We start from the raw sequence: 22,710 nt of genomic DNA, 5'->3' as shown, positions 1-22,710 counted from the left end.
GGTTTGTGGGTTGTGACAGTGATCTGTGGGAATGCATTGATGTGTGTGTTGTAGTGGGTGTGGGTGGGTGGGTGTGTGCCGGTAATCTTTTCCCTCCCCTGTGTCGTAGGTGCAGTACTCACCGATGTCTTCCGCGCCGCCGGGCGTGCTCCTGGTATATGAGCAGGTATAGGAGTGCGGGGATGACCTGCAACTCTGGTTCCATACTGCCGGAATCTCGCGTGGAGTGCGTAGAGGTGAGCGTTTTCCCGTTCGTAGTCTGTTTCCGCCGTGTTCTTATCGGCGGTGCTCCCGCCCCGGAAAAGGTGGCGGATTGGTGGGTCGTGATAGGGTGGGCGGTACATTGTCTGCCGCCTGGCTGTTGGCGGGGACCGCCGCGCTGTTTGTTTGTACCGCCGTGGCGGGTGGAGTGTTAATACGGCGGGCTGTGTTGGCGGTTCCCGCCAGGGTCAGAATTGCATATTTTAGACCGCCGGCCTGTTGGCGGCTTGGCCGCCGCTTTATCACCGACCGCCAGGGTCAGAATGAGGGCCATAGTATCGTCTGCGATTGATATCAATCAGACAGATATGTCCCTTTCATATCATGGAAAAAGTCTGCTGCGTTCCATAATGCAGTTAGGTTGGATGTTACAGACTTTGAAAAATTGCTGAGTTCCTTGGAAATACATTAACGGTAGTGAATTGTTCACCACTTTTAATTTATCCAAGAAACAACAGACAATGTCTAAAAGGGAAGCGAGTTTCACCATGCTTCGCATAGAGAAGTTAGAAAAGTTGCCTTTCACAGTTGCAGAGAGTCCTTCAACAGTATGGCTCCTACATGGCATTATTAATCTGCCCATTTCCATCTTTTGTTTTTCAAAATGTTTGAAACATCTTGCTGTGGGTAGGTACGAGCGACTGGGTGATAGCTATATGAAAGAAGAGTGGGAGTTGCCCTTTGAATACAAATGTCTGAACGACGAAACAGAGGTCTTTCTCAGCTGAAGCGAATGCAAGACTACTGTTAGTCATTCAATAATCTGCAAGCAGGTGTCCCTTCACGGCCTTTGAAGTGCGGGGGTCGTGAACTTGGCCTGTTTTCTGAAGGGTACTCCCGTCCCTTTGATTCGACCAGCATTTCATGTACTTTCGAATGGAAGTTATGTGGTGCTGAGCGACCAAAGCTGTTGCGCTGTGCGACTAGGAATTGCTTCAGCAATTTCAGTCTCTAAGGTCATTACGTGTTGTGGACAAGTTTTATTCCCCCCCACACAAGAGATAAAAGTATCAGAAATGTGGCCTCACATTGATACTGTTAATGTAAATTATGACAGACTGAGCAGACTAAAGGCGCTACTGTTTCAAAATCAAGGCATTTTGACATCAACTAGAGAGTTGTATGCTCTCTAGCTAGCGAGATCATCAGCCGAGAAACAATCCCTATTAAATACCAATTTCCTGAAGCACTTTGGAGAACTGGTATTCAGAATTTTCAATGTCTTGAGCACTACTGGGATTGTCCATTTCTTTAAGGCTGTTGGGTTTGGATTTGTATCCATCGTCCAGACTGTCTTCGAGTTATCCCGTCTGCCATCCATTCACTCTTTTCAAGTGTGTTTGGTGACTTTCCTATAATTTTGGCATTGATTGGCGGAATACTACTACTGTTTCTTCTGATTCACAATGGTTGTGTCTTTCCAGCCATGCAAAGCAATGGAGCCGCTGCCACCAGCTCAACTGTGCCGTGAACGTATGGTTCAGGTTTTCGATGCTTCTTTGCTGGAGGAATTGGAGCATGATTGGTCATTGTCATTCCCACCACTCCTACAGTACGTGCAACCAGTCTTTCGCTGCGTATGGTTCCTCTTCGAACACTTGCCTACAGTGTGTCTTGCTGTTACGCCAGTGCCTCCTGTGGACCCACAACTGCTGATGTCCCCGATGAGGGTTCATTCACGGTCGTGCCCTTTGAGACTAAGGCTGATTTGCAAGGCCACTTATGAGCCTTCCTTGTTGAACGAGTTGGCTCTTTGCACTATGGAGGATGCCACAACTGCAGGTGGACCTGCACAAGAGACTACTACACACTACTGCTCCGTGGATCTGTCTGTCTATCCTGTGATGGATGTAACATCCCAAGATGTGGCCTCTTTCCTGAGGTCCTTTCCATTTGATGGCTTTGAAGATGCTCTTCAAGATCATGACTATTGTTAAAAGATTTGATGATTGGCTTATTATACCAAATCCAAAGTGTACATTTATTGCCCTTACTTTGGCCTGCTGTGCTTGTCATGGTTGACATTATGGCCCTCATTACCACTTTGGCGGCCTTGCAAAAAGACTGCCGAAGCCTCGGGCGCCACAATACCGCCAGTGCTGGCAGCATTGGTGGCACCCTATTTTGACATTTCTGCTGGGCCAGCGGACAGAAACAGCGTTTCCGTCCGCTGGCCCAGCGGAAAAGTCACATCAACATTGAAGCCGGCTCATAATAGAGCCGGCGGCAATGTTGATGTGCAGCGGGTGCAGCAGCACCCATCACGCATTTCACTGCCCGAAATTCAGGCAGTGAAATGCGCGATGGGGCAGTGCAGGGGCCCCCCTGGGCACCCCGAGGCCCCCTTACCACCAGCCTTTCCATGGCGGTGTTTACTGCCATGGACAGCATGGAGGTTAGGGACTCATAATCCCCAAGGCAGCGCTGCCCTGGGTATTATGACCACCAGGCGGAAGCCTGGCGGTATAGTGGAGGGGCGGGTGGTATGGCCATGGCTAATGCGCCATGGTCATAATACACTGGCAGAACACCGCCAGCCTGTTGGCAGTGTTACTGCCAGTGTTCCGCCGGCCACCAGGGTCGTAATGACCCCCTATATCTCTTAGTATGTTTTTTAACTATTGATTTTAACATGTTTTTAAATGTGATTTTTTTAGCTAGTTTTTATGCTTTTAGCTTTTAGTCCAGAGCATTTTTAGCATTTGGATTCATTCACCTTCAGTGGCATCAAGTCATGGCGTCATACTTGTTACGGCAATGGGGAGGGTGTAGTGAGTCCTAGTTTGTTTTATTGGGATAAAGGAGTTGGCTTAGCCTTTGGCTTGCAGACTTGTGCTCCTGTCACCTAGTGACTTTTACCCTACTTAGCTTGCTCTGTTTTAGCGCATTTATTTAATTAAATCTTTTAAGATGGCTGCCTTGTTTAAGTTAAGGCCTATTTTTAGTTTCCTGTTATCAGAGCCACAGCGCTGAGGTGTCAATATCAAGCGACAAAGATAAACAAACTGTAGGTGTTCACATTAGGTACTGTCCCTCTTCATGCTTTCAAGGGAATTGTTTATATCAATTACCGTCCCAAGCATGTCTTGTTATCTATTGTTTGGGAACAAACCTACGTCAGGGGTCCAAGCAGATCTGTATAAATACTCCTCAACTAAACAGATAGTCAGAGGGATTCCGACCAGATGCCATTGCTGCTATCGATGCTGCACGTTGCCTTGACGCTGACCCAGTCTTTGTGTCCCTGTGGAGTCTGAGCTAGAGACCTTATTCCAAGGTAACAAGGGTTGGGAGGACTCTCCTCAAGGACATGGCATTAGCAGTTTAGGTTTAACACGCCTAGCTCTCTTCTAGGTTAGAGATTAGGTACATGACATTGGGGTATTAAAACATATCCCATACTTTATGTCTTTCCATGTTATTGCAAGATGGTGGGGGTCTTTGTATTAATGACTCTTGTCTTTACCATTCTGTTTCTTGCACTGTGCATTATCCTAATCATTGCAGCCCATGCAACTTATCCAGGGTTGCAGTTTTGATAAAATAAAACCTATTGAAATTTTACTGCATCTTCTTCATTTCCTGTGTTTGACGAGACATGTTGTTATTATGAGAAAGGGGTAATCTCCGTTTAACCACAACACTCCCTGAGATGTCACACTCTTGAGTCCATGTGCAAAGGCTGCCACAAATCACCTTTTACTGTTTGGGTTTTTGGTGAGGTGCTGCTTGTGAGCAGGGACGGTTGGGACGACAGTTGTGACTTGTTGTAAAACTGGCATAGTCACCTACAAACATAAGTACTGTCATCCTTAAATCAGCAGTCTTGCCTAGAGCAAGAGTCCAGCTACGACAGAGGGCACTATCTTTGCCCTTCAAAGCATTTCCAGAGGCTCTGGGAGGCTACCCCTCCCATGCCTGTAACACCTATTTCTAAAGGGAGAGGGTGTAACACCACTCTCCTAAAGGAAATCCTTTGTTCTGCCTTCCTGTGCTTGAGCTGCCCAAGCAACAGGAGGGAAGAAACCTGTCTGTGAGGTGGAGGCAGCTGGGGCTTCCTGGAAAACCTCAGAGGGCTGGTATGGCAGTACTGTGGGTCCACTGTGGAGTCCCCAGAGTGCATGGGATTGTACAACCAATACTGGAATCAGTATTGGGGTACACTTCCCAGTTGTTGGACACCTTACATGGCCAAATTCGGAGTTACCATTGTGAAGCTAGACAAAGGTATTGACCTATTACTAGTGCACGCGTAAAATGGCTTACCCGCACTCACACAGTCCGGGGAAAAGGGCCTGGACTATGTGGGGGTACCTCTGCTACTGCAGGGGTGCCCTCACACACATGTACTTTGCACCTAGCCTTCAGGGCTGGAAGGCCAGACATATAGGTGACTTATAAGTGACCTGATGCAGTGTAAATGGCAGTGAAAGGGTGCATGCACCATTTCACACAGGCTACAATGGCAGCCCTGTAGAAGCCTTTGCCTGGGCTCCCTTGGGTGGCAAAAGAAATGCTGCAGCCTGTAGGGATCCCCTGGAACCCCAATGCCCTGGGTACCTAGGTACCATATACTAGGGACTTATAAGGGAGGTCCAGTATGCCAATGTGAGATTAAATACTGGGTTAGCAGTGTGTAGTGACAAATTTGGGAACAGAGAGAGCAAAGGCACTAAGATCCTGGTTATCAGGACTCCAGTGACACAGTCAAGCATACTGACAAAAACAGTGAAGCATACTGACAAGGAGGCCCCAAACCATAAGCACTGGGGTCATGGCTAGCAGGATCCTAGTGACACAGTCAAAACAGACTGATAAACAGGCCAAAAATGGGGGTAACCATGCTAGAAAGAGCCTACTTTCTCACACTGGAGTTGTATTGCCCTTGTGTTACTGTAGTTTGATGTTAGAACAAGCCTCACCCCGGTACAATGTCTTGGGGCATTCGGAGGTAAAGGAACACTTTGACTTACATCCTAACTGACAGACTTTTGGCGTTGTTTGAATCTGTTTGTACAAGGCCCCTCCTTTCATGATTATTATGGGTGGGCTCTATTATCATAGATTGATTACAAGGGCCTTCGTTTTTTTAAAATATTGGATACAGGGGGAATGACCCCTGCTGGTCTTTAACTACCTTTGAAGTCTGTGAACACTCTGGGCCCACTGGAATGTGAGAAGGCTGAGGAAGGCTTTGGGTTGGGACTGCTTCTCTATTTGGCTTGTTGTTTGTTCCTGGTTTTCCTGAGGTGTTTTCTCTCTCTTCTGGTCAAAGAGGGTTTCGAGTTTTGAGGCTGACCACGCTGCAACAAGGTTGAATGGCCCAGTGATGAGCTAAGCCCCTCATGTATCTGTTTCTCAGATGTTTCCTCTGCTTGCCATTCCTTAGAAATCGGCTCTGCATCCTTTACAATGACTGACTGATCATTATGGCCACTCTCGAGTGGAGATGTCTGCTGGGTATTTCTTTCGAGAGGACTAACTGATTATCTTCCTGGGCCTGATTGGACCGCCAAGGGTGCCAGGAGTTGGTCTTATGAAAGTGTGTGGTGTGAGTTGAATTAAGCGCCAAGGAATGATTTGATGTTTAGACTTTCACTAGAATTTCAGCAAGAATATTTTGCCATGGTTTTTAAATGATCCAAAAATGTAGAACATTGGCGTGAATGATAAACCGTGTCTGGACCATCCTGCACCTGCCTCATCAGAGAATTTAGGGCCACATGTAGCAAGCTTTTTGCATGTCGCAAACATGAATTTCGCTGTTTGTGACGTGCAAAGTGCACATCGCAATGCACAAACCCCGTTTTGCGATTCGGTAACCTGGTTTCATTTTTTCGTTTTTGTAATGCATCTCGTTTTCCTTTAGGGAAAATGGGTTGCATTACAAAAAAAAAAAAAAACTGCTTTATTGAAAAGCAGTCACAGACATGGTGGTCTGCTGTCCGCAGCAGGCCACCATCCCTGTGGGGGCCGCCATTCGGAAGGGGGTCACAAATTGAGACCCACCTCATGATTATTCATGAGGTGGGCATTTGCGACCCCCTTGCGAATCACAGATGGTGTCAGGGACACCAGCCAACATTCGGATTTGCGACTCGCAAATTGCGGGTCGCAAATCTGAAAGTTGCTACATGTGGCCCTAAATTCGTGGAGCTTACAGATTTCGTGAATAGTGACTTTGTGTGTTGAAAGGGGCAATTATGTTTGGGCGTTGACTAAAATGAATACATGGCAAATTGGCTAAGCTGTTATTGTACCCATGCTATGCCATCATCCTGTTAAGTGTAATCACATATCAGATAGGTCGAAATAGGATGTGGAGTTTTTTAAAGTTAAATGTCTATTTCTGTATAGATGACATATTGTTGTTTCAGTTGGCCGTTTGATCATCTTTTCCGTATAAAGTACCAAAAAAACTTGTCTTTTAAAATGATAATTGTATTTGTTTTTAGAGGTGCAAGCATTACACGGAGAATATGAGTAAAAAAGGAGTCATGTTTCCATTTAATAAGTCCAAACAAGGTGAGTTCTCTTTAAATGAATGGACTGGCCGATGTTTAAGGCAGGTGACCGCCGAAGTCCGTTTGATACGGGGTAAAAAGAGCAGGTGAGCACAATTACCTCTTTTGCCTCACCGTGTCTCACAATGCCCGATTAGGAGATCCGGACGCTGAGTTATGAGGAGGCTGTGTATCACGGTAAGGATTTCATGTGGGCACTTTACTGTGAACATAAAGAAGGGGAAGAACTCTTGGGCGGGAGCGGCTGTTTGTGAGATACGTTAAAGTTTCATGTTGAAACTGATGTGCATTATATTCGGAGAAGATGGAGTGAACGTTACATTTACGTGTCGCCTCTTAATATATGGGTGTTTTGGTGTTCAGTTTGAACAAACATGGGGAGAACGCTCCGGTTGCAGAGGCTATTGGCGAGATATGTTAAAGTTTTTCAATAAACCTGTCACATTGATTACGCCAAGAGAGGATGTGGTGAATGTCTTTGCGCGTTCTAGAACAAGTGTAGCAAATAGTTCAGTGTAAATAAAACAATATAGAATAAAGTATGGTCAATGATTTGGAGATGTTGTTGCATGCATTAAACAGACATTATGTGGCGTCTCCCAATACATAGGTGTTTAGTTTGAATGGAAAAAATGGGTCTGACGCTTGGATTACGGTGACCATTGGAAAAATATTTTAAAGCGTTATGATAAACCGCCACATTGATTACATTAAGAGAGGATGTGGTGAATGTCTCTACGTCTTCCAAAAATAAGTACAGCATACATAGAGTTTGGTGAAAATAAATGTATTAGAATGAAGAATGGCAAATTATTTATGGATGTTGCGTGCATGGGTTACGAGTTAAGAGGCTTGCCCTTACAAAATAGCAGATGTAATGGCAGGAGTCTATTGCTATCTCTGGTGGTTATGACACTTACTCGATTAGTGTCTTAGGGCCAGATGTAGGAAGGCATTAGCGCCTCGCAAACGGTGAAAAACGTTATTTGCGAGGCGCAAATGCCCTCACGCGATGCAGAAACACATATTGCGAGTCGGTACCGACACGCAAAATGTGTTTCAGACTTGCAAATAGGAAGGGGTGTTCCCTTCCTATTTGCGAGTCGCACCGCGATGTAGAGTTGATTTGTGACGTGAAAGCGGTCGCAAATCAACTCGCAGTTACCATCCACTTGAAGTGGATGGTAACCCATTCGCAAACGGGAAGGGGTCCCCATGGGACCCCTTCCCCTTTGTGAACGCCCACAATAATATTTTTTCAGAGCAGGCAGTGGTCCTATGGACCACTGCCTACTCTGAAAAAAACCGAAACTAAAAGGTTTCGGTATTTTTTCTATTTGCAGCTCGTTTTCCTTTAAGGAAAACGGGCTGCAAAGAGAAAAAAAAAAAAACTGCTTTATTGAAAAGCAGTCACGGACATGGTGGTCTGCTGTCTCCAGCAGGCCACCATCCCCGTGAGTGCCTAGACTCGCTATGGAGTCGCAAACTGCGAACCACCTCATAAATATTTATGAGGTGGGTCTTTTTGCGACCCCATAGCGAGTCACAGAAGGTGTCTGAGACACCTTTCTGCATAACATTTTGCAAAGTGCAAATTGCGAGTCGCTGGGACTCGCAATTTGCACCTCGCAAAATGTTTTCTACCTACATCTGGCCCTAAGTGTTCATACATTCATTCTATGACATACTTTTATCTAAGGTTGTAATAAATCGGACTATGACAGTAATAAGGTTGTTACACCGCAGCGCTCGCTGCGGCCGCGGGCTCAGGTTGCCGCGGCGCGGCACGTTAATTTTGCCGCGGCCGACGCCCGGGCCGCGGTAGACGCCGAGGCAGACACCCAGGTCGCGGGGGTCGCCGCGGCTCCGGCCATAAAGGCTCCAGGGAGCCGGTCTGGGGGTCACGGCGCTCGCCGCTCCCCCTTTTTCAAGTTCTGCCTTAAAGGCAGACGCGGCAGAGACTGAAACCCCGAGGGGGTTTCAGGCATGGCCGCACACAGCGCATTATGCGCTTAACATTTATTTCTCTTGCATGTATTCACCTGCCCACCACCACTTACCGATGTTCCTAGGACAAACCGAACCCTTACACTGGGGGTTCTTTATACTTGCCTTTTTTCTCTTCCCAGCATGCTTACCACTTCCTCTCTACCCAGCATGCATTGTCTAACACACATACCTAATTCATTACTGTTTTCTTTTCCCCAATCCAAGATGGCGGTGTTCTACTTCCTGTTTCCTGTTTCCTCTCCAGGGGTATTTAAGGGGATTCCAACTGCCTGTTCATTGCGTTGCAACACTCCTTGGTGATAGTCACGCTCCTATTTGATATCCTTCTGCGAATCCTGTCTGTTCCTGATTTGCTTTGTTTTCCTGCCTTCCTGAACTGCGGTCCTAATACCCTGGTGTCCTCCTTTTCGTTTCAGGGAGTTCCTGTGGAGGTTTTTTACCCTACTGGGGTTTTTCCTCTGGGACTCCTTCTGGAGGGCACGGACTGTAGTGGTTCGCTCATACCAAACAGCACCGTGGCTACCGGAAGGGGTCGCCCCTACCTCGGCCAGAGCAGAACCTGTCGGAACAAGGACCGTTCCCCTACGCCTCTCCGCTCCGAGGGTAAGACCGTTGAGAACCGCGACAGATTGCAATGCCCACAATTCCTGTTGCAGTCCGGAACTATGGATAACCCAGTGGTAAACACGGAACCTACTAACCAGGACCTACTGGCGACGATACAACAACAGGCTCAAGAACTCCAGCAATTACGTACTGAGAATACTGTTTATCGACAAACCTTTGCCTCCAGGACCACAGATGTCCCTGCAGTAGCCGCCTCTACACCTCGATTTTCCGGGGATCCCACCACATTAAAAGAATTCCTGGATGCCTTAACGGTGTACTTTGCCTTTCGCCCCTCGCAATTTGTACAAGATAAGACCAAGGTGGGGTATTTGATTAGTGCCTTATCAGGACCAGCCTTGGCCTGGGCCACACCTCTAGTAACCAGAAACGATCCCTGTCTATCTAATTATTCCACCTTTATCACTACTTTTAAACAGATGTTTGAACGCCCTGGACTCGAGGCGTCAGCAGAAGAGGCTCTTTGCGAAGTCCAACAAGGGAGTCAGGATGTATTACAATACATCACCCGTTTCAGACAATTAGCTGCAGAAACAACCTGGGTGGAACGTACCTTGGTGACACTCTTTCGTAGAGGTCTAAGAGAGGACATCAAAGATGAACTAGTACATTCTGCCAGGATAGAAAACCTCAAAGGGTTGATGGACCAAGCACTAACTATAGAGTATCGGTTAAATGAATGACGAATGGAGAAAAAGAAGAGTTGTTTGCCTTTTCACTCAGTACCATCTCGTCCCTTCGCCCATCGTTCCGAGGAAGCCCGCCCTGAATCCAAAGGGAATACCGAGGAAGAGCCCATGCAGATTGACACAGCTCGCGGACCTCTATCCGCCAGCGAAAGGGAACATAGACGAAGGAAGGGGCTTTGCCTATATTGTGGTGCAGCTGGTCACCTAATTCGCGCCAGCCCCATTCGTCCAACCAAGCCCTTGGGAAACGCCAACTCCTGTCCCCAGTAAGAAGGGTGAGGACGGGATATCGTGATATACCTTCTATTTGCTCTTCCAGGGAGGAAGGAACTGCTCTTTTTCTCTTACCAGTTATCCTCCATTTAACTGATGGCCGTGAAGCAAGAACTTTGGCTTTATTGGATTGCGGAGCCAGTGGCCTATATTTAGATGAAACCTGGGCCAAAGAACAACAAATAACACAAATACCCAAAGAAATACCAGAACAGGTACATACTGTTGATGGGTCACTCTTGGCCTCTGGACCGGTACAATACACCACCCCTACTTTCTGTTTACAGTTCGGTAAACATCAGGAAATTCTCTCGTTTGACTTAATCTCATCACCACACCATGTCATGATCCTGGGAATTCCATGGCTTACACGGCACAATCCTTACATCAACTGGGAAACAAAAACCATTTCGTTATCCTCCCATTTTTGTCAACACCATTGCTATCCGGCCGGGGATTATTGGTCCCCAAAAAGTCTCTCAACAGCACCTGCCCAGGTGGGAGGATCCATTAATGTTCTACAGGGAGTTCCCAGACAGTATCAGGACTATATCGATGTATTCCAGAAGCCAGAAAGACCTGAATTGCCACCCCACAGAGAATACGACTGTGCCATTTCTTTAGAGCCAGACACTGTAGTTCCTTTTGGGCGGATGTACTCCCTCACCGAACCAGAGAAACAAATTCTGAAGGAGTACCTAGATGAGAATCTACAAAGTGGGTTAATAACTCCCTCCTCTTCACCCGCCGGGGCTCCTCTTTTCTTTGTACCAAAGAAAACCAAAGACCTGCGTCCCTGTATCGACTTCAGAGGGTTAAACAGGATCACTATCAAAGACATCTTAGAAGCAGTCAGAGGAGCCAAGAGGTTCACTAAGCTGGATCTCCGAGGAGCCTATCATCTGCTAAGAGTCAGAGAAGGTGATTAGTGGAAGACCGCCTTTAGAACACCTTTTGGTCACTACGAATATAGAGTAATGCCCTTCGGACTCACTAATGCCCCGTCCATCTTTCAAAGATTCATGGATTCTATCTTTTCTGATCTTTTGCAACAAACAGTGGTAGTGTATCTTGACGATATCCTAATTTATTCGGTTCATCCCGAGGAACATTCCAAACACGTCCGCCAAGTCTTAGAAAGACTCCGACAACATCATTTGTTCTGTAAGCCTGAAAAATGCGAATTTGATCAGGTAGAAGTGAAATATTTGGGATACTGTATAGACCAAACCGGAATTGCCATGGACTCAGACAAAGTACAGGCTATATTGAACTGGCCATCTCCTTCTTCCATCAAGGAGACTCAATGTTTTCTGGGACTAGCCAACTTCTACCGGCAGTTCATAGCAGACTTTGCCCAGAGAACCAGCTTCATTACTCAAACCCTCAAAAAGGAACACCTAAAGAAAGGTTTTTGTTGGACACCAGGCGCTGAGTCAGCTTTTCAGGACTTAAAGAAAGCCTTTAGTCAAGCCCCTATTCTTCGACACCCAGACACCAGCAAACAATTCATTGTTGTCACAGACGCCTCAGAAAGAGCCATTGGGGCTGCCTTGCTACAAAGACAAGACAATGATGACCTAGAACACCCTGTATTCTATCTATCCCACATTCTATCTGATTCTGAGCGAAACTATTCCGTGCTAGAACGCGAATTACTCGCCTTAAAGGTCGCGTGCACTGAATGGAGACACTTTTTGATGGGATCAAAGGAGCCCTTCGAAGCCCGGACCGATCATAGAAATCTACAGTGTTTAAGAAATTTCCAGTGCCAAAATAGCCGGCAAGCTCGATGGGCCTTCTTCTTCAGCCAGTATGATTTCTATATCACCTACATCCCTGGTTCTCAGAACATCCTGGCGGATGCCCTGTCCCGACGTTATCCTGGGTGCGGTGATTCCGCGGTTCAAAACTTATTCGACAACAATAAAATCATAGGGGTAGCACAGACCTTTTTAGATCAAGTTAAGTCTGAATATGCCCGTCTACACGAAACAGGACTAAAGAGGTTACGTCCACAGCTGCACATAGATCATGACTACTATTATCATGATAAGGCCCTGTTTTTACCCACTAAAACAGTGCAAATCGAAGCCTTACACATGTGCCATGATTCTCCTATTGCGGGTCATCGAGGAGTGAAAGCGTCTCAAGATCTTTTGCTTCGCTCTTTCTGGTGGCCAACTCTCAAGGCTGACACTGAGGCATATGTGTTATCCTGTCCTACATGTGCTCAAGCCAAGACACCCCGAACCAGACCTGTGGGCTTACTCCGCCCATTACCTGTTCCCCCAGGCCCATGGCTTACCATATCCACCGATTTTATGTGCGCCTTACCTTCCTCAATGGGAAACCACGTCATAATGGTAACTGTGGACTCCTTCACCAAGATGGCCCACTTCACGGCCTTGAGAAAGTTACCCACAGCAAAGGAGTTAAGTCAGGTCTTTACTCAAGAAATTTTCAGGCTACATGGGCTACCCCAAGTTATTACATCAGACAGAGGTCCCCAATATATCTCCCGTTTCTGGAACCAATTCTGCAAGATCTTGGGGATCCAGGTGGCCTTGTCATCCGGGTTCCACCCTCAAACCAATGGACAAACAGAACGACTCAATCAGGGTCTCGAGCAGTACTTACGTAGCTTCTGTAACGCTACACAAAGTAATTGGGCTCCCTACTTACCGCTTGCCGAATTCTCCTATAATAACTCTCTACACAGTGCCTCTAAAGTCTCTCCTTTCTATGGCTCCTATGGTTTCCATCCCAGGGCCTTCCCAACTCCCCTGAGAGACAACTCCAACCTTCCCGCCATCTCCTCTTTCGTTCGACAGCTACGGGGTATACAGCGAATTATCCATTCTAACCTTGTGTCCACCAAGTCCCGCATGAAGACAATAGCAGATAGGAGACGCTGTGCGGCTCCTCTATATCAAGTCCATGATAAGGTCTGGCTCTCCTCTAGATTCCTACCTCTCCGACTCACCCAAAACAAATTCAAGCCCCGCTTTTATGGTCCCTTTCTCATTCTCAAGAAGATCAACCCAGTGTCCATGCGTCTTCGCCTACCTCGGACATGGAAGATCCACCCAGTATTCCATGTCTCGCAACTGAAACCTTACCGTCCTGATCTCTTTCATAGGCAGTTGCCCTGTCCCCCTCCTTTGTTGGTTGACAATGTGCCTGAATACGAAGTGCAGGAGGTCTGTGTCTCTCGATTTTTCCATGGGCGCCTCCAATACCTTATTCATTGGAAGGGGTACCCTTTGAGTGAGTGTTCCTGGGAGGATGCCTCTTCAGTCCATGCTCCTCTTTTAATCCGCCGCTTTTTTCGGCTCTTCCCTCACAAACCCGGGGCCTCGGGGAGGGGGCATACTGTTACACCGCAGCGCTCGCTGCGGCCGCGGGCTCAGGTTGCCGCGGCGCGGCACGTTAATTTTGCCGCGGCCGACGCCCGGGCCGCGGTAGACGCCGAGGCAGACACCCAGGTCGCGGGGGTCGCCGCGGCTCCGGCGAGGGCCATAAAGGCTCCAGGGAGCCGGTCTGGGGGTCACGGCGCTCGCCGCTCCCCCTTTTTCAAGTTCTGCCTTAAAGGCAGACGCGGCAGAGCCTGAAACCCCGAGGGGGTTTCAGGCATGGCCGCACACAGCGCATTATGCGCTTAACATTTATTTCTCTTGCATGTATTCACCTGCCCACCACCACTTACCGATGTTCCTAGGACAAACCGAACCCTTACACTGGGGGTTCTTTATACTTGCCTTTTTTCTCTTCCCAGCATGCTTACCACTTCCTCTCTACCCAGCATGCATTGTCTAACACACATACCTAATTCATTACTGTTTTCTTTTCCCCAATCCAAGATGGCGGTGTTCTACTTCCTGTTTCCTGTTTCCTCTCCAGGGGTATTTAAGGGGATTCCAACTGCCTGTTCATTGCGTTGCAACACTCCTTGGTGATAGTCACGCTCCTATTTGATATCCTTCTGCGAATCCTGTCTGTTCCTGATTTGCTTTGTTTTCCTGCCTTCCTGAACTGCGGTCCTAATACCCTGGTGTCCTCCTTTTCGTTTCAGGGAGTTCCTGTGGAGGTTTTTTACCCTACTGGGGTTTTTCCTCTGGGACTCCTTCTGGAGGGCACGGACTGTAGTGGTTCGCTCATACCAAACAGCACCGTGGCTACCGGAAGGGGTCGCCCCTACCTCGGCCAGAGCAGAACCCGTTGGAACAAGGACCGTTCCCCTACGCCTCTCCGCTGCGAGGGTAAGACCGTTGAGAACCGCGACAAAGGTGGTTTTAATTAAGTGCATCTTTTAGGGGTGGTTGCTGGGGAAAGGTCTGTTTGTAAGAAGTATGTGTTGTATAACAGGTCTCCAGTGAAGTGTCCTAGTTTGCTATTTGGCAGTTATGTTCAAATACTTATCATATGAACTGTAACAGTACACTCCTTATTGAAGATTTTATCCAAGTTTGAGTACAGGTGCAAATATTGAGTTAAAAGTGTTTGAAATACATAACGATAGGTAAGATTTTGATATTATTTACTAATGTAGGGAATTCTAGATGGGAATAAAATTATATATAACAAGTAACCTATCCCACTGATGAATTTCCACCTATTCCCAGGTATTGCTTAGTATTTATGGCAACATGCATTGCTCATGGGGAAAATATATAATGCTGATACAATGATGATACTTTATGTGAGACTAAAGTCATAATCTTAAAACCAGTGCCTTATTGCAAGACACGTATGGGTGGCTCACACAGTACGCCCATAATGTTTTTGCATAGGTTGATTTTTAATACAGGTTTATGCTTTGTATTTCTTATGAGAAATCACTAATAATGGTGGTGTTTTAACTAAAGAGCAAGGTTTTTTTTCCTTGTAATTTTTTTCTCTTTCTGTCCTGTTTTGTGTGGGTAGAAAATGTTAATGTATGCAGAGGGGTGGATTGTGATGTAGATGTATTACATTTTATATGTTTGTATTGCAGCCCTGACAAAGTTCACATGAAGGGAACGAAACACGCTGGCTGGGGTTCATTTATTATTGATTCAGAAGAATATAAAAAATTAAGGACTTATATTGAACATTTGTGGACTTGGAAGTGAAATCAAAGTGTTTATATTACATTGGTGTACCGTCAGTTATGAGAATTACATATCCATATTTACAAGGATCAGTAAACCTGGAAGTGTGTCAAAACTGTGCACCTCCCCAGGGGAGAAGAAACGAGGAGGAATATCTTTATTTCTTCTCGTTTTTACCTCTTGGAATGTGTACTGCATTCTGCAGCACACATAGAAAGAGGAAAGTGACTCCATTGATGTTTTTGTGCAGGGTACTGTCCCTTCCTGCACAAAAACTATTGTGCAAACAACGCAGGCACACTTACACCATGCTGCACTGGCCCCTGCATTGGCGGTAGGCATCAATTTGTGCGCCAGCGCAGGCAGAAGAGCCAGGAATGCGTCGTATTTCAATAATATGGCGCATTCTTGCCCTTTCCTTTTGATGCAGGGTAGCTCAGCAAAGTGACTTGCTGTGCTACCCTGTGGCAAAAACTCATAAATGAGGCCCCATGAACTCAAGGAGTTACACATATATGCACTGTCAACATACACATGCAACACATTCCAAGTCCTCAAGCATGTCAGCTCAGAAATTTGCAGCCAAATCACTGATCCATGGGAATGTTTTCATGCATTGCACAATGCACTACACTGTAAAACACTCAATTGGCCAATTGTGTTAATTGAAACAGACACGTTTTTTTAATGCATGATGCAGTGCATCTGTCTTGTTATCTGGAAGATACACATCCACGCCAATTCGTCAAAAATGAAGTATTGCACATTGACGTGTTGTGCGTAGATCATGCATTGGCTAATTTTGCATGAAGGCGTCAGGGAAAAAAACAATGCATTTGGAGAAAACGTGACACATCCACCCGGGAAATGATCCAATGGCTCTGCCATGCAGCAAGCCAGGAAGTGTGAAGTTACTCTCACTATCCCTTACAGTCTTTTTGTCTGTGCTGGATGGAGGTTCTGTACGTTGGTTGTTGGAGAGGTTGGTGCTGCATCTTGGTCTGGTTGGTGTCTCTGCTGTCCCTGTTGAGTCCAAAAAGTGTTATCTTCGTCTTGTAATTGTTTTTTGTATTGTTTTGTGTAGTATATTGTTGAGTGCTTAAATGGGAGTTTGCAGTTTTAGGGGTTGTTGTGAGTTTAAGTTGTTAAGATGTTTTTTGTTGATAGTGACCTCTCGGGGAGGGGCAGTTCCAGTAATCTGTCTGAGGAGGAGTTTGGGGGCCTCCTGAGGCTAATCATCCACTACCTCCTGAATATGATAGCCACCGGGGGTAGGGTAAGTGGAGGATACCGTACATGTGAAGGGAAGGAGCGGTGGTCAAAGGTACAGTCCCACCTCAACTGTGTATATGGAGTGGACAGGACCATCGATCAGATTAAGCACCGATGGGCAGATGTCATTAATCAGGAGGCGGACCTTATTGATCATCTGAGCATGCAAGTTGGTGAGCCTGTCGGTAAGTAAATATATGCCAAGAGCTCGTAGATGTGTCTCCTTGACAACAATCTGTCATTGATGTTATGACTTGAGTGTCATATCTTTTGGGGTAAGTATGCTACAGGCCAACTCTGTTAGGCAAAAATCATGCCACAGAGCAATGTTCACTGTGGCCTAGCACTGGTGCAAACAGACTAGGCAGCTCAGGGCAGGCCCTGAGGTCCTTGGGGACCCATCTGGCACTGTATGGAGTGTTGTCACCTGGCCTGCCAGGTCACTACTGAGTCCAAACTGTGTGGCCCATCCTCCATGTATGTTGCAGGAGAGCACACTCACATGTTATCACGTTACATGTTGGCCAGGTTGTTTGTTGCATACATGTCAGCTTGAAAATTCTTAAAATTCCTTAATGAGACTGTACAGGTCTATAATGGGCAATGCTCACTTTCTGTTCAGTAGTGACATGTAGTGATTGAACTGAAATAAACAAACAAGCATGCCTACTGTTTGTGTGTAGCATAGGAAAAGACACATTTTCCTTTGAGAAAGGGCCATGAAACTAGTTGCCCTGTAGAGTGGTCTGTCCAGTCATTAGGTTCACACAGCCATCTAAGGCAGGTACCCTCGCACCATGTAGCAATGAGTGATGTTTTTAAAGTGGGAATGCACCCTGTGCATCTGAGATGTTATTTCTCTGGTATTAACTGTAAACAATGCAACATGGCACACTTAGGGTCATCATTAGGCCATTTCAACTTTGCCATGTGCTACGTCTGAAGTGCTGATTTTAAGAGACATTTGTGACATAAATGTAGTGTGCCTCATTTGTACACAGTGTACATGTCCTAAATTCAGACCATTGTTCCATGTTTTTGTGTTGTAGGTGGATCTGAGCCATACACAGTGGCTGAGGTAGAAACATTCCGTTATCCGATGCTACAAATGAGTGTCATCTAAAAATGTTCTGAGCTCTATAAGGCTTTGGTGCCATTGCCCAAGGCAAACATGTACTTGGGTACACTTCTTAGACCACATGTATCCTGATATATATGATCTGTCATTCTGCTTCAAGGGGAGCAGAGCATCTCTCAGATTCCTGCATTTCAGTGAAATGTGAGAAGGGAACACATAGGATGAATATCCAACATGCTGTTGATTCTGGATGGTGTCTGATTGAAAGACTATGTGAACTTGCCTTTGTGCGGATCAACTGCAATCTACTTGTCTGTTGCATGTTGCTAGTGTAGTTGTACACATGGAAATGTATGGTCTTTTTCTAAGTCAAGGACACACTGGATGTAAGGATTCCTACCTCAGTGCAAACAGATTGGGTATGATTAGATATGGCACATATCACTAGTCCACCAAAGGTAATGCATTAAAAGGCCTGACTTTTGTCCTCTGGTGCCCAATGACCTATAAGCAACACGTGGCAACACAATTCTAATATTTTTGGAAGTGAAAGGAAAATGTTCACAAGAACGCATGCACTTCTGCACTGTGTGGTCAGCATACAGACCATTACACAGCCCAACTACTGGTGGTATTACCCATACAGGTCTACCATGAAAAATGTCATCCTTCTTGAACTCTAGGCCAAGACATGCAAGGTACAGCATAGGATACTCACACATATGAGAACCATATCATTCATGCACACACATCACATGGCTGCGGGTTCAGATTATGTGATTCAAGGGTGCAATCCTAACTGACTTGTAGGGGCAGACACTAGGGTATGTAAAGGGACACATGTTTTTGCTTGTTTTTCAGTACTTGGAGCCTGTTATATAGCTCCATGTATTTACATGTGTTGAGATTGTAGACATGTCCAATAGCCAGCATGAAGGGAGGATAGCTAGCCCACTCCATCCAAGTCTCTACACTATTGCATGCTGATTGAATCATCCCAGGGAGTAGCTTATGTGAGTATGTGTCCCATTCCTTGTATACACAAGGTTGCATTTACAAAGCAGTCTCAGTAATGTTATGTGTACAGGTATATTTGGGTATACACTACCATTTTATATACCTACAATCTTGAAACATGAGTACCTTTGCTGCATCATTGCATTTGTAGACGCTTATATTTCAAAAGAGTGTTTGTAATTTTTACTATCCCAAGTGTCAATTTAGGGACAGGTCATGCCACATGTGTGATGTTTTTGTTGACTAAAGACTAATATTGAATAAAATGGGTACAGCGCAGCTTAGTCTGACACATTTCCATCCTCCCCAATAGACAACATGATGCCAGAGCAGGCTGGGGCCCATGAGATCAGGCTGGACCATTACTGCCACCTCAGACATGTTGCCCGGGCGTACCGGAGGATGGGCCACTGATATGTGGAGGAAAGGGTCACAAGCACATGGGACTTTAAACTACAGGCTCACCAACGACCAGCTATGGCAGGATCCAGCCATTCTGAAAATGTTAATGGTGGGAGTGATGGATCAGGACCCAGCACCTCTACAGGTCCAACAGTGAGTGCTACACAGCCACAACCACCAACCCCAGGGCAGCCATCTGTCTTTGAGCTGCAGGCCATGAATGGCCAATCTGAACTAAAGCGATGTGTAGGTGGTATAGAGAAGCAATTGGACATAATAATGCGCAGCATAAACAGTTTACAGCAGGCAGTAAACCAGATTGCTGCCCAAATAAATAACACTATTTTAAAACCTGCCCTTCCCCATTTCTTTTCTGTCTTTTTTTTACTCTTTGTACAATAGGTTAGGTTAGTTTAAACATTAGTTTAGGAATCATTTAGTACACTTTAACACTTTAGTGTTAGTGATATTTTATTTTTACCTTGTTAGGTGGGTGGGTAGTTTGCTAAGGGAGTGATGGTTTTATATGTTTAAAACAATTAAAAAATACACAAAATATATATTTAGATTCAAATCTATAGTCAGTTTGTGTATAGGAGTAGTTTATGCTGTTGTGTGAATATGTCTTAAGGGGGTGGGTGATCTATGTGTAACATGTCTAGTGTGGTATAAGTGTAGGATTAGATAAGTTAAATGTAGGCATGTTAAGGTAGTTTTAAGATACATTAGTGTAGGCCAGATAGGTTAGGTTTGTCAAGGATTATTTAAGTTGGGATAGGTAAGATAAGTTAGAGTAGTTAGGTTTAGATTTCAAATGTTGTATTAGATATTAATAAAATTTGTTAGCTACTTGAACTGCTTTTGTGATTAACTGCATAGGAGTTGACATATAATGTATCATGTCAAACAATTGCTAGTATTCTGTGCGGTTTTGGCTCACACACTGATGCCAGTCACTTACTCACTCTCCCTTGCATCATTTGCTTCTTACAGCAGTGTTGTTTGTTGGCTACTATCCATGGAAGTGTCTCCCCACATTGGCAGTAATGTCACACACTGGATCTAGGAAGTGGTTTTATTGACACGTGAACCAAGGAGCAAAGGGCAAGAGGCAATCCTTGCAGTGGCAAACCCAAAATTGTTTGTGAGCCAAAGGACATCCAGACAGAGTCCATGTGGGATTCATTGTATGGGACATGTGGAGGAGAGGAGTGTTTCAGTGAGGGTGAGGATGAGCAAATTGCCAAAAGGAAGATAGGCCACATCAACAGTACCGAAATTGGCGAGATCAACAGGTGGAACAGAAAATTGACGACAGCACCAGCTGGGAAGTACACTGGCATGGTCATCAGCACTGGGCAAAGGAGAAACTGGGCATTTGGAACTGAGAAATGCTACCAGGCAGTTTTTCATGGGAAATAGGTGAAGTAAACATCTTCCTCCTCTGATGTGTGCATTGCATCACATGAGGGTGTGTGGTCAGTGCCAGCAGCAAAAGAGGCGCACACACATCAGGGGCTGAAGATCTGGATCCCCTGTCCGCAGCAGCATTTATCTGTGCCAACAAGGAAGGCAGCACTGCACTAAAAAGGGCCTTCTGGGTTGCCAGCATAGGACCAACGTTGTGGTGGAAGGCACTCATTGTTGCTCTGTATGTGCCCTGCTTCCACTCCATGGACTCCAGGATGTTACAGATCACCCCCTAGCGGTTTGGCAATATTACTGGTGCCACACTGGCAGGCCAGTTGTTCATGCCTCTGTCTCATGACACCATCGATGTCAGCCAGATATTGCTTGAGGCCACAGAGCACCGACTTTGACTTTTTGTGTCATGACACATTGAAAAGCAGTTACACACCTTGCTGGGCCTAACATTCCTGCTTGTATGATAAAAGGTTAGGTCCACATCTGCCTTGGTGATTTGCATTCATTTCATTATGCCTGTACTGTTTGTGTTTTGACACACTGACACCACTACTGCGCACGTTGCACATAGACCCCAGGGTACCTGCATTTCCTGTCATCAGTATTCAGCCCACAGCTCCTGTGTGGGTGATGTGGGTCTCTGGTCATGAATTAGTTATGATACTGCCATCTGGCTTTCACACTGTACACTTTGGAACCATGCCTTTTGAGCTGTCTTGCATGCACCTTGTGCATTCATGTGGCCAAGGGTTGAGTTTTTCACACCCATCCTGCACACCTCTACACACCTACCAACCTTGCTACACTGCAGGAATGTGTGAAGGCATGTACTTACCATGTATTTCATATTTGTGTATACTCATATGATTTAATTGCAAACACATTTGACTTCATACTTGTGGACAGTGGGCACTGTGTGCCAACTCTGAGGGGATAGGCCCTCAGGTATTATGTGGCGCAAGGAGTTACAATGGCACAATGCATGCATTGCGCTACTCTTTAAATATGGCCATGCGTTTTTGGCCGTCTAACGCCACATTAACATAAAAAAGATGCTAATGTGTTGTTACATGGTGCTAGGCCCTCTTAAATCTGGGCCCTTGTTATCACCACACAAGCAATGGTACTCAATTTTTCACTCCAGAATCTTGAAAGGTCAAGTTGATTTGTATGACATGGGATTAACTGTTTCAGCAGCCCTTTCACATTTTCATAGGGTTAGGGTGACTGAAACTCGGTTCTCTGTTTCATTATAGGTCAGTACTCTTTTAGTTATTTTATAAGTCAAGATGTCAAGGGAATGAGTAACATTTTGTATTAAATGTATGTTCTTTTCATACAATTATTCAGATTAACCAGAAAGACTGAAAGCAAAGTGACAAAGCACTAAACAGCATATAAATATCTTCCACAAAACCAGCAATGTTTTAAATATATGTAAATAATTTAAGTGAAACGATGCTACAAATAGAGAACTACAACACTGAATAAAGTTAAGCAGCGACTTTCTAGTTCTGGTCTCCACAAGGAGGGCCCCATCAATCCTTGCTTCCAGCATGTGGTTTCAGGAAACATTAATTATTGCCCAGCGCCTTTGATATCTTGCAGGAACATTGGCCAACGGAAAGGCATGATGAGAGATACACTCCTTAAATATTTTCTTGGCACGTTGATGTGCTCTTCAGTTACATTCTTGTTTTAAAACTAAGCATTGATACAGTCCAAAGAAAACCCCAGGGGAACGGAGCCTCTCACGTGCACCCTGGAACTGCCTTCCCACACAGTCAAATCCCCCAAAAAACACAAAAAGAGTCAATTAATAGCTCTCCCTGTGAAGAATTTTATATGGACCATATTAATATCCATTTAGTCATGCACGCTGCACTGCAACATTTAGAGTTTGGGGCCTATCAGTAAGAGTACATTTATACATCAGAAAATCTACACATGTAAATGTACTGTCACACTGAGGAGTAACTTTACTAGTTTTGGCTATTCACAATTTCTGAGAGTAGATTTACTACAAAGTGTAGACCTAC

General features: G+C 45.5%; 1 protein-coding gene and 1 long non-coding RNA gene across 3 annotated transcripts in view; one reads left to right on the top strand and one right to left on the bottom strand.

Annotated features, from left to right (window-relative positions):
• The window catches only part of LOC138300747 (uncharacterized), a 903,291-nt gene that overhangs the window by 534,666 nt on the left and 345,915 nt on the right, over positions 1-22,710 (bottom strand). The gene's annotated exons all lie outside the window — the stretch shown is intronic.
• LOC138300748 (uncharacterized) overlaps positions 6,860-22,710 on the top strand; it is a 278,450-nt gene continuing 262,599 nt past the window's right edge. Inside the window, exon 1 of the long non-coding RNA XR_011204996.1 lies at positions 6,860-6,962. This is a non-coding gene — a long non-coding RNA (uncharacterized lncRNA). The remainder of the gene's footprint in view (positions 6,963-22,710) is intronic.

Source organism: Pleurodeles waltl, chromosome 6, assembly GCF_031143425.1.
Source record: "Pleurodeles waltl isolate 20211129_DDA chromosome 6, aPleWal1.hap1.20221129, whole genome shotgun sequence".
Taxonomy (NCBI): domain Eukaryota; kingdom Metazoa; phylum Chordata; class Amphibia; order Caudata; family Salamandridae; genus Pleurodeles; species Pleurodeles waltl.
Note: the sequence above shows the minus strand (reverse complement) of the source record. Positions and strands in the feature narration are given on the sequence as shown.